The sequence below is a fragment of the Heterodontus francisci genome, chromosome 20 (genome assembly GCF_036365525.1).
Source record: "Heterodontus francisci isolate sHetFra1 chromosome 20, sHetFra1.hap1, whole genome shotgun sequence".
In the NCBI taxonomy this organism is placed as follows: Eukaryota; Metazoa; Chordata; class Chondrichthyes; order Heterodontiformes; family Heterodontidae; genus Heterodontus; species Heterodontus francisci.
Genome location: NC_090390.1, coordinates 53438391 through 53451828, shown reverse-complemented (window position 1 = coordinate 53451828; position 13438 = coordinate 53438391). Strand labels below are relative to the sequence as shown.

The following is a 13438-nucleotide window of genomic DNA, read 5'->3' as shown; positions in this document are numbered from 1 at the left end:
CTCAAGTCAATACCTGACAACGTATTATTTCACTTAAGTGAACAGAAACTCGAAACCACAATTCTTTTCTCCATATACCTATTCGTAACCATCTGAACATTGTTATAGCAAACAGTTTAATTGCTTCTATATAGCATTTTTAACATAGAAAAACATGCCAAGGCATCACACAAAAAAGACACTGAGCCAATGAAAAAGACATTGGGATGCTGTCTTGTATAAGGAAATACAAATATGACCAAAGCTGATTTTGTTATAACTCAGGAAATTACAGGGTAATTTGAGAGAGGTATTTAAAATGATCAAGGGTTGGGATAGAGGAGATAGAAACTGACCTTTCCATGGTTGAAGGATCTGGAATGAGGTGGTGCAGATTAAATGTGACACATTTAGGATCGAGCACAAGAGATTTTTTTTTAACAGAGGGTTGTGACACTGTTGAATGCTAGTGATTGGAGAAGAGACCATGTCAACTTGTAAGTATAGACTGCATAGGGTGGTTGAAGGAATGGGGGATGAAAGGGTAAGGGATCAGGGTAGGCATATGGATTAGTAGCACAGCTTGCATGGAGGATAGACAACAAGGTGGACTGTTTGGGCCGAATGGTCTGTTTCCATATTGTAATTTCTGTCTAATTCTAAAAATGGAGGAGTGACCAAAGGCTTGATCAAAGAGGCGGGTTTTAAGCAGGGTGTTAAAGGAAGAGAGGGAGGTGAAGAAGCCAAGGAGTTTAGTGCTAAAGTTCCAGAGTGTGCTGTCTAGGTGGCCTAAGGCACAACCATCAAAGGTAGGGTGAAGGGAGGGCTGTACAAGAGGGCAGAATCAGATGGGGGGGGGGGGGGGGGATGGGAGGAGCAGCGGTGATTGTGGCAATGGCGGCAGGAAAGAGATTGTTGGGCTGGAGGAGGTCTTGGGCAGTGGCAGGATATTAGGATGGCAGAGGAGTAGTGCTGAGTTGGGGTAGAGATTGGTGGGGCTCCCAGGGTGGCTCCCGAAATGGGAAAAGTGAAAGGTGACATGACCAGGTGACAGGAAGGGGCAGAGACAGGAAAGTAAGAAACAAGCTTGAAAGAAGGAACAGGTTTGAAATGGACTGCAGTCAAAATGCCCGAGTGAATATACACAGTGGTTGCATAGCCAGCATGGAGATTGGAAGAGTCTTGCTCTGGTTGCAAGGTTAGCAATAAACTCCTGAAGACTTTGTTTTCTTTACTTCTAATACATTCCCAGTCTGAACAGTACGTACAGCTATCAATTCAGTAACTTGACAACCTATAAAAATGCAGCACGTGGCCTTCCTGGTCTATGCATTTCCTTCCTTCAAAGTTCCCTCCACAGCCTTTCTGTTCCATTCTACCAATTCTGGGGAGCATGGCTTTAAGGCTGTTTAAATTTTAGGATTCAAGGTGTGTCATGCAGGGGGAACAGGGTGAGAGGCAGTAGCATTTTGTGCAAACTAATCAATCATGATGATTGAATAACAACTGTCAAATACACCCTGAAAGTTGAGAAGTCTGGGGAGACATTCATTCTCTAGGCTATTCAATTTGTTTACGTTATCTAGAAATTATTGGGAGATACAAGAAATGAACTTATTTAGTCATACATTACTCATTTATTTAAATGGGCTATTTCATGCCCAGGAATGTGTCCTTGAGGGATTCATCAGAGTATAGTCAAAGCATTTGTTTCTACACTGATTTTGTTATGGTGATACCATTTTGTTGGGTTTCACTTTTTCTGTGGTCCCTCCCGCTTATTTTGCAAATCACGTAACTTTTCTCCATTTTACATGAACTTTTTATGTGAGCTGTTGAGTTGCCACATAAGCTTGGTTTTTTTGCTCAATACAATATATTTTCAAGATAAACATATACTGAATATCTCTCCAAGTGTTAGCCTGGTCCAGTTGGTAACACTCTCATCATTGAGGAAAAAGGCAATACAGCAGTCTTGATTGATACTCCAGTGCAGTACTGAGGGGATGCTCCAGATTCTATCCACTGGATGAAAGATTAAACCAAGGCCTCATTTGCTTGTTTCAATTAATGGTAAGGATCTCATGACAATATTCGAAAAAGAGCAGGGGGTTCTCCTAATGAACTTCCAATATTCCTCCCTCAACCAATATCACAAAACTGAAAGAATTAACTGGTCATTCATCTCATTGTTAATGAGGTCCTCACTGTAAAATGGCTGCCATACATAACTACATTATTCCATTTCAAGGAATGTAGAGTTTTGAGATACTTCTAAAAGACTTGATAAGACACTATGGGCTGAATTTTATTTCAGTGGCAGGGGGCCCAGCGATAGTCCAGATAGTGGGGGTGACCTATGTAAATGAAAGCTTTTCTTTATTACAAAAAATCTACATATTTTAATTCTTACTAGGATCAAATTGGTATCATTCACCGTGAGGCAGGGTACGCAGTTTTTAAGCACTTGGTATCACACAATCTGTTATCTACCAGAGACATTCCTGCATCTGGCATGCATCCGCAATTCTCTGAATGTCACAGCTGCAAAGCAACCAACATGTATGACAAATATTCATCGAACAATAAATCCTGATAGGCTGAAACACATAAAGTGCACACACATAAAAAAAAAACAACTGGCAATGCTAATTCATTCAAATGTCACCAGACAGGTAGGAAAACCCCCAATGAACAATCATCAACCAGCACAAAACTAAGCCATCAAATCATTCAAACATGATTGCCCTGTTCAGGGTGCTGGTCATTCGAAACTTGATGGTGGGAAAAGTCTCCTCAGTGTGCGCTATGCCAACAATACCTTCAGCAAGAAATCCAAATTCACTGTGAGATGTTAAGGGAAAAACTACATATTGGGCTGCATTTTAACAGTCTGCTGCTGAAGTAGGCGGCAGATGTAAAAGAATTCGGCCCGCCCGCATGGGTGCCGCGTCACGGAGCTGCTGCGATTTCAAAACGCAGTGGCTCATTAGCATCGCCGCGGCGCCCGTCCCCTGCGATGACATAGAGGGGGTGGGTGAGCCACCGCAGGCAACGGCATCCGGCGTCAATGCGCAGGTGCCATTTTTAGAGGGCTTACAGCCTTCCCAACACCCACCCCAACCAATCCACAGCATTTTAACGCCACTCCCCCCGCCTCCCACACAGAGAAAAAATTCCTCCTCCCCCCTCCCCATAGATGTTGCACCACATTTCCCCAAACAGGGATTCGAAGGCGTTGTCGGCCGCCCGAATGAAGAGGTGCAGCAATTAAGCAGGCGACAGAACCCTCATTAAATCAGGTATGTAAATTAGTTTACATATTTAAATGGGGGTCCCGTCGCCGAGCGGCAGGGCAGCCGCCACGAGGCCTTGCCACTGTCGCTGAGATCGGCACAGGGCCTGTCGCTGTCGGGGTTGGTAGCGGGCCTCCACCACACCGATCTTCATTGTCCCCGCCAACGTTCCCCATTGTATCAAAAATCTTTTATCGGTATACACTACTTGTACACAAAACCTCATTCCTGTCGTTTTTATTTGGTGCACACATTGTCAGTTTTACCATTATTAATGCATGTTTTCATAATGGCCCAGATTTTGCAGTCAGCAGTGATCATTTCTCTTTTGTGTCTCCATCTTGTATGCACACACGGGTGGCACAGTGGTGCAGTGGTTAGCACCGCAGCCTCACAGCTCCAGGGACCCGGGTTCGATTCTGGGTACTGCCTGTGCGGAGTTTGCAAGTTCTCCCTGTGACTGCGTGGGTTTTCGCTGGGTGCTTCGGTTTCCTCCCACAGCCAAAGACTTGCAGGTTGATAGGTAAATTGGCCACTGTAAATTGCCCCTAGTGTAGGTAGATGGTAGGAAATATGGGATTACTGCAGGGTTAGTATAAATGGGTGGTTGTTGGTTGGCACAGACTCGGTGGGCCGAAGGGCCTGTTTCAGTGCTGTATCTCTAAATAAAAATAAATTATACTCCATCTACCACCTTCTTGCCCAATCACTTAACCAGCCTATATCCATTTGCAACCTTGTTACATCCTCCTCACAGCTTACTTTCCCATCTTGCTTTGTATCATCAGCAAACTTGGATTTATTACGCTCGGTCCCTTAATCCACACCATTGATATAGATTGTAAATAGCTGAGGCCCAAGCACCGATTCTTTTGGCACTCTACCAGTTACACCCTGCCATCCTGAAAATGATCCTTTATTCCTACTCTCTGTTTTCTGTCCATTAACCAATCCTCAATGCATGCTGATACATTACCCCCTATTCCACGGGCCTGAATCGTGTGCAACAAGTTCTTGTGTGGCATCTTATTGAATGCCTTCTGAAAATCCAATACACTACTCAACTGGTTCTCCCTTATCTACCACTCTAGTAACACTTCAAAAAACTCTAATGGATTTTTCAAACACGATTTCTCTTTCATAAAACCACGCTGACTCTGCTTAAATTTATTGTGATTTTCCAAGTGCCCTGTTACCATGTCCTTAATAATAGATTCTAATATTTTCCCTACCACTGATGTCAGGCCAACTGACCTTCAGTTCCCTGTTTTCTCTCCCTCTCCTTTCTTGAACAGAGGAGCTACATTTACTAACTTTGAATCCACGGGAAATGTTCTAGATGCTAGAAAATTCTGGAAGATCAAAACCAATGAATCCACCATCTCTGCAGCCACTTTTTTAAAACCCTAATATGTAGGTGGTCATGTACAGGGGATTAGTCGGCTTTTAGTCCCATTCATTTCCCCAGTACTTTTGCTTTACTAATATTAATTGCTATAAATTCCTCACTCTCATTAGACCCTTTGTTCCCATAATTTCTGGTATGTTCTTTGTAACTTCTACTGTAAAAACTGACTCAAAATACTTAACATTTCTGCCATTTCCTTGTTCTCCATTATAGTTTCTCGTGTCTCTGCCTCTAAGGGACCCCCATTTATTTTTGCTACTCTCTTCCTTTTTACATACTTGGAAAAGGTCTTAGTTTTTCAAAGTTATCATGATTTTCAAAATCACGAGGGATCTGGACAGAGTAGATAGGGAGAAACTGTACCCATTGGTGGAAAGGTCAAGAGCCAGAGGACACCGATTTAAGGTGAATGGCAAAAGAACCAAAGGCAACAGGAGGAAAAGCGATTTTAGGCAATGAGTGATTAGGATCTGGAATGCACTCCTGAGAGTGGGAGGGAGACAGATTTAATCATGGCTTTCAAAAGGGAATTAGATAATTACCTGGAGAAAAAAATTGAAGGGCTATGGTGAAAAGGCAGGGGAGTGGCACTAGGTTAGTTTCTCTTTCAGAGAGCTGACACGGACATGACAGGCCAAATGGCCTCCTTCTGTGCTGTAACCATTCTAACATTCTATCGGCTTTTACAATTCTTGCTAACTTACTCTCATTCTATTTTTTCCCTCTATCAATGTCCTGGGCACCCTTTGCTGATTTCTGAAGCCCTCCCAAAAAGAGAATTATGCCTTAGGATTTGGAGGGCTTCTAATGCTATTCTTTACTTATCTAATTAGCCATGGATGCACCCTTTTTCCAGTGGAGTTTTTAATTCTTCAAGGGAACGTACATTTGTTGAGAATTATGATTTTTAAAAGCATTTTTCCATTGCTTATCTACTGTCATATCTTTTAATCTAATTTCCCAAATACCTCAGCCAACTTGCCATTCATATCTCTGTAATTGGCTTTGTTTAAGTTTAAGAACCTAGTTTCGGACTTAACCAGATTTCTCTCAAACTTAGGATGAAATTCTATCACATTATGATCACTCTTCCTCACAAGATACTTTACTATAAGATTACTAATTAACTCTTATCACACAATACTAGATCTAAAATAGCCTATTCCCTAGTTGGTTCTTGATATATTGTGCTAGAAAACTTTTCTGAATGAATTCCATGAACTTGTGCTCCAAGCTACTTCTGTCAATTTGGTTTGCCCATTCTACATGAAGATTAAAGACCCCCCATGGTTATTGCATTATCCTTGTTGCATGCTCCTCTAGTTTCCTAATTTATACTCTGTCCAACACTATGATTACTGTTAGGTAACCTATAAGCTATGCCACCAATGTTTCCTGCACTTTGTTATTTCTTAGCTTCCCACATACTGATTCTACATCTGATTTTCTGGGCTAACATCCTTTTTCCCTACTATCTTTATCTCATTCTTTATTATCAGGGCTACTCCACCTCCGTCTCCATTTTGTGTATCTTTTTTAAAAGTCAAGTATCCTGGAGTACTTAGAACCCACCCTAAGACCATGTCTCAGTAATGGTTACTGGATCAAACTCATTTATCTCTATTTGTGCAATTAATTCATCTATCTTGTTACGACTGCTTTGTGGATTCAGATATAGTGCCTGAATTTAACTTTTTACTATTTTTCCCTGCTGCGGCCTTAAGCGCTAATGCCCTATTACTGTTATTAAACTCTTTGTCCCTTTCTCACACCATCTGCTAGATTTTACCCAAATCTCTATTCTGCTACACAGCCTTGACTTTTTTTTTCAGACTTATACATTTATCATTATGTCAGGCAAGCCCCACACCTGCCAAGACTGAGGCACACATTATTTTGCCACATGAACATTAAAACTTAAAATTGCAAGCCCCTGACTGGAAAGACATTTGCAAGGTACAGACAGTGTTGGAACCAGGGACAAAGGGCCATGCCTGACTCATTCAACCAACAATGGACTTTTGATTACCAGATGTTGAAGGTGGTGGCGGGGGGGGGGGGGGGGGGGGCACTAGCATTCCAGGTTGACGGCTAAAATAGCAGAATCCACAAACACAGAAGTGGTCAGACCAGTTTTAGTCACATGACTAGCTGGCTGTTGAGCTTTGAACTTCCAACAAGAGATTTGAACTCGGAAAGCTCCTGGCTCCTGGTTTGAGAAGACCTCTTCCCTGTCTGCTCTCATCTCATTTCTCACCAGCTTTAGAATCCATTGAAAACACGTGAACCTCAAAGAGAGAAAAGTCTCCTCGTGAACAAGGTTTAAGAAGAACACTGGGCCCCGACGAACAGCAAGGCTGCCTACAATCAAGTGAGCTTGAAGCATAGTAAACAAGAAACTCTTCTGATATTGCCTCAAACCCCTCTCTACTATATTTTCTTCTCTTTTCTATCCCTATCTGCACGTGTATATTGCGTGTGCATGCTGGCGTGGGTGCGTCTTATAGCCGTAGGCGGGAACCGTATTAGAGTTTAAGTTTTAATAAACTTCTCTTTTCTCCTTTAAACCTGAGAAAACCTGGTGTGTTGGTTTCTTTGCCTTATAATTGGAAAGCTGTGAACAAGGATTCACAAAAACGGGGGAGCTCAAAACACAGTGTGTTTAAAAATGAAACCCTGTTACAATAGAACCAGGTAAAGACAGCAAAAGATCTCTAGACACATTTCTCACCTGGTCATAACAGAAATTTGGGTGCGAGTGTCCGGAATGTGACCCACAGACGAACGAGTGAAACTGGAAGTGGGAAGCCAAATTGATCCCAATCAAAAAGAGCAAAATATCAATACAGGTTTTCTTGTGGTTGTGTGTGCTAGAATACTAACATGTCTGCAACTGTAGCAAGTAGCTCTCCAAGCCAGGGTGAAGTAACTTGGGATAAGTTAAAACCACTGTCTATGGAGGAGTTGAGGAAAATGGCTAAGCAGTGTGGGATCACTGTATGTGTCAAGGCTAGTGGCCCACCATTTTTCCCTTGAATCTGAAGAAGCAGAGGCAGTGTTAGAAGTAAACCCAGAGAGGGTACTGCTAGCAAAGATATAATTGGAACAAAGGAAACTTGAATTAGAAGACAGGGAAAGAGAGAGAGAGAGAGAGAGAGAGGCAGGAGAGGAAGCAAGAGAGAGCCTTCCAAAAGGAACATGAAGAAAATGAAAGGCAGGAGAGAGCGAAAGACAGAAGAAGGAAAGAGAGAGAGGAGAGAGAGAGAGAGAAAAAGAATATTTTGGAAAGAATCCGAAGAGAGCGAGCTGAAGTGGCTTGAGTTAACTACGGGGTGACAGAGTAACCCTAGTGAAAGCATGGCCAATATGGTGCAGCACAATTCAGGGCTGGGTATGAGATTGCTAAAACTCGCTCAATTAATTCCAAAATTCAATGAGGAAGATGTGGAAGCACTTTTCGTATCTTTTGAGAAACTGGCAAGGCAGCTACACTGGCCAGCTGAGACCTGGTCTCTCTTATTGCAAAGTCAACTAACCAGAAAAGCCCATGAGGTTATTCCATGTTGCCAGATGAGAGTTCATCAAATTATGAACTGACCAAAAATGCTATCCTCGGGGCATATGAATTAGTAACCCAAGCCTATCGCCAAAAGTTTAGAACCCTCAAAAAGTTAGCCAATCAAACTTATCTGAAGTTTGAAAGAAGTAAGCTGCTGGCTTTTGACCAATGGCTGAGGGCTTTAAAAATACAACTCAGCTATGAAACTCTCAGAGAAGTAATCCTGTTAGGGGAATTTTAAAACTCTCTCCCATTCTCAATAAAGACCCATGTAGGGGAGCAGCGGGTTCAGAGAGCCCGGCAAGCAGCCATTCTGGCCGATGAGTTTGCTTTAATTTATAAGTCGTTTCCCAGGGGAGAACCTTTCCTAATCACTGCCACAAATCTGAAAAGGACAAAGGATGGGAAGGTGATATCTGCCCATGTAGTCCTGAAAGAGAAAGGAAAGCAGGAGACACTCCTCCAGTCAAAAAGGAAGGTGCTGTGAGCAAGAGTGAGACCCAGAGACCTGTGTGCTTCCATTATAATAAGGCAGGGCATTTAAAGACTCCTCCCCCACAGTCAGAGGAAAAGGGAACCACCCATCCCCTGAAGTCAAAAGTCTTTGTGAAGCAGCCCTGGCACCCAGAACAGACCATTTTTAATAAGCTTTAAGATTGAATAAATGGAAATGAATGACAGACATTCACTCTGTAATGAAATGCACAATTTTTCTTCAAATTGCATTTCATCCCCTTGGGTGTGGAGGTGTCAGGCAAGCCCCCCCACCTACCAAGACTGAGGCACACATTATTTCGCCACCTGAACATTAAAACTTAAAATTGCAAGCCCCTGGCTGGAAAGACATTTGGAACAAGGGACAAAGGTCCATGCCTGACACATTAAACCAACAATGGACTTTTGATTACCAGACATTGAGGTGGGGGGAGCTAGCATTCCAGGTTGACTGCTAAGATAGCAGAATCCACAAACATGAAGAAGTGGTCAGACCAGTTTTAGTCACATGACTAGCTGGCTGTTGAGCTTTGAACTTCCAACAAGGGATTTGAACTCAGAAAGCTCCTGGCTCCTGGTTTGAGAAGACCTCTCTCCTGTCTGCTCTCATCTCGTTTGTCACCAGCTTTGGAATCCATTGAAAACACGTGAACCTCAAAGAGAGAAAGGTCTCCTACGTGAACAAGGTTTAAGAAGAACACTGGGCCCCAACGAACAGCAAGGCTACCTACAATCAAGTGAGCTCGAAGCATAGTAAACAAGAAACTCTTCTGATATTGCCTCAAACCCTCTCTACTATATTTTTCTCTTCTCTTTTCTGTCCCTATCGGCATGTGTATATCGCATGTGCATGCTAGCATGGGCGAGTTGTATATCCGTAGACGAGAACACAATTAGAGTTTAAGTTTAAGTTTTAATAAACCTCACTTATCTCGTTTAAACCTGAGAAAACCTGGTGTGTTGGTTTCTTTCCCTTATAATTGGAAAGCTGTGAACAAGGATTCACAAAAAGAGGGGAGCTCAAAACACCGTGTGTTTAAAATTAAAACCCTGTTACAATAAGACCAGGTAAAGACAGCAAAAGAACCCGAGACAGATTTCTCACCTGGTCACGTACTTGAAACCGCCCTTCCCCCTTATTATTTTGAAGCCCTACCCACCGTGCTACTTATTTGATTTGCCAGGACACTTATCCCAACCCGATTAATGTGGAGTTCATCCCAACGGAACTTTCCTCTTTCCCAGTACTGATGGTTGTGCCAGATGACCCATAAATTGAAACCCTTGCCTCCCACACCTCTCTTTCAGCCACATATTTAAACCTACAATTTGTGTGTGGTTCAAGTAGGAATCTAGAGATTATTACTTTTGAGGTACTGCTTATTAACTTGGACCCTGGCACCTCAAACTCTTTCAGTAGAACCTCATTCCTAGTTCTACCTATGTCGTTGGTTCCTACATGGACCACACAACTAGATCCTCCCCCTCCTTCTCCAACTTCTTTTAAGTGCGAATTCCTATTCTCCAACCAATTCTACTTCTTTGCTTCCTAAATTAAAGTCTTGCTATTTTTAAGCTATAAATAATATAAAAACAAAATAACAAATATAGCTTAAGAATCTTGCATCTGCATACACTTCCTGTCTATAAAACCTTACTTCCTATGGTCACTTTTTTTGAAGTGTGGTCAGATTGTTAAATAGGCAAATACACAAGTTAATTGTTTACAGCCAACATTGATTGAGATGAATAACTAGTTAATCTAGTTGGTGGTGGTACTGACCAAGGGAACTTCTTTAAATAGTGCCAAATGAACAAGCAGAAGAGGCTTCCCAACAGCCCAGCACTCCCTCAGTATTGTACTGGAGCACCTTAATTATGTGCTCAAATCCTGGAGTGGGGCTTGGAACTACAACCTTCTGATTCAGAGGCAAGAGTGCTGCTAACTGTGCCAGGCTGACAGTTATCATAGATAATTAAGGGCGGCACAGTGGTTCGTTCCGGAGCCTCACAGCTCTAGGGACCCGGGTTCGATTCTGGGTACTGCCTGTGCGGAGTTTGCAAGTTCTCCCTGTGACCGCGTGGGTTTTTACCGGGTGCTGTGGTTTCCTCCCACAGCCAAAGACTTGCAAGTGATAGGTAAATTGGCCATTGTAAATTGACCCTAGTGTAGGTAGGTAGTAGGGAATATGGAATTACTGTAGGGTTAGTATAAATGGGTGATTGTTGGTCGGCACAGACTCGGTGGGCCGAAGGGCCTGTTTCAGTGCTGCATCTCTAAAAAAAAAAATAAATAAATACCAAGTCGAAATGATGTTTCTGATGCTGACTGTGGGCCTGCAGCAGCCTAAGTGTAACAGCAGTTCACCCACTGCATAACAGAAGCAAATTTACAGAAACAAGATATCATGATTGATAACATTGAATTATAGAGTGGTTATTTTCTTATTGGTTCATGGGATGTGGGCGTCGCTGGCTAGGCCAACATTTATTGCCCATCCCTAACTGCTCTTGAGAGGGTGGTGGTGAGCTGCCTTCTTGAAACACTGCAGTCCATGTGGGGTAGGTACATCTTCTAGGTGTAGAGGTCGTGGGTTTGGAGGGTGCTGTCTAAGGAACCTTGGTGCATTGCTGCAGTGCATCTTGTAGATGGTACACACTGCTGCCACTGTGCATCGATGGTGGAGAGAGATCTAAGATTGTAGATGGGGTGCCAATCAAGCAGGCTGCTTTGTCCTGGATGGTGTCGAGCTTCTTGAGTGTTGTTGGAGCTGCACCCATCCAGGCAAGTGGAGAGTATTCCATCAAACTCCTGACTTGTGCCTTGTAGATGGTGGACAGGCTTAGGGGAGTCAGGAGGTGAGTTGCTCGCTGCAAGATTCCTAGCCTCTGACCTGCACTTGTAGCCACGGTGTTTATATGGATACTTCAGTTCAGTTTCTGGTCAATAGTGATCCCCCAGGATGTTGATGGTGGGGGATTCAGCGATTGTAACGCCATTGAATATCAAGGGAAGATGATTATATCCTCTCTTGTTGGAGATGGTCATTGCCTGGCACTTATGCGGCGCGAATATTACTTTCCACTTATCAGCCCAAGCCTGGATATTATCCAAGTCTTGCAGCATTTCTACACGGACTGCTTCAGTATCTGAGGAGTCGCGAATGGTGCTGAACACTGTACAATCATCAGCGAACATCCCCACTTCTGACCTTATGATTGAAGGAAAGTCATTGATGAAGCAGCTGAAAATGGTTGAGCCTCAGACACTACCCTGAGGAACTCCGGCAGTGATGTCCTGGAGCTGAGATGATTGACCTCCAACAACCACAACCAACTTCCTTGCAGCACAGAAGGCAGCCCATCATGTCCGTGCCAGCTCGCTGCAAGAGCAAATCAGCTTGTCCCACTCCCCTGCCCTTTCCCCATAGCCCTGAAAATGTTTTCTATTCAGGTGCTTATCCAACTCCCTTTTGAAAGCCCCAAATGAATCTGCCTCCACTACACTCAGTTAGTGCATTCCAGATCCTAACTACTCGCTGTGTAAAATAGCCTTTTCTTGTATTTTTTTGTTGTCAATCACTTTAAGTCGGTGTCCTCTGGTTCTCGACCCTTCTACTAATGGGAGTAGATTCTCTCCATCCATTCTGTGTAGACCCCTCATGATTTTGAACACCTCTATAAAATCTCCTCTCAACCTTCTCTTCTGAGGAAAACAACCCCAACCTCTCCAATCTATCCATGTAATTAATATCTCTCATCCCTGGAACCATTCTCATAAATCTTTTCTGCACCCTCTTTAAAGCCTGCACATCCTTCCTAAAATGCAGTGCTCAGAAGTAGACACAATACTCCAGCTGAGGTGTTTTATACAAGCTCGTCATAACTTCCTTGCCTTTGTACTCTATGCCTCTATTTATAAAGCTCAGGATCCCATGCGCCTTTTTAACGACTTTCTCAATCTGCCCTGGCATCTTCAACGATTTGTGCACCTATACCCCCAGGTCTCTCTGCTCTTGCACCCCCTTTAGAAATGTACTCGTTAGTTTATATTGCCTCTCTGCATTCTTCCTAGCAAAATGTACCACTTCACACCTTTCTCTGCATAAATTTCATCTTCCACTTGCCCGCCCAGTCCACCAGCCAGTCTATGTCCTCTTGAATTCTATCGCTATCCTCCTCACAATTCACAACACTTCCAAGTTTTGTGTCATCTGCAAATTTTGAAATTGCACTCATTAATGTATATCTAGAAAAGCAGTGGTCCTCGAACTGACTTCTGTATACCTTCCTCCAATCCACAAAACAATGCTCACCACTATTCTCTTTCCTGTCACTCAGCAAACTTAGTATCCATGTTGCCACTGTCCCTTTTATTCCATGAACTTCAACTTTGCTGGAAAGTCTATCATATGGCACTTTATCAAACGCCTTTTGGAAGTTGCTATACACCACATCAACCACATTACCCTCTTCAACCATCTCATCAAAAAATTCAATCAAGATATGCAGTAAAAATATTACAGACAAGCAACAGTGCCAATATTTGTCATATTATTTACCTACCAGTCAGTAAGTAGTAATTCATAATTTGATTCATGGCCACACTGCTTTATTACATCAAACCAATGCATGAACAACAGCTCTGACAAATTAATAAGACAGCAAGGCAAACAGACTTTAATTCAGGGCCCTATGTCA

At 42.9% G+C, this 13438-nt stretch overlaps 1 protein-coding gene across 11 annotated transcripts in view; it reads right to left on the bottom strand.

The window, feature by feature from the left end:
- Positions 1–13438, bottom strand: part of LOC137380631 (C-terminal-binding protein 2) — a 318116-nt gene that overhangs the window by 44213 nt on the left and 260465 nt on the right. The window lies entirely within an intron of this gene.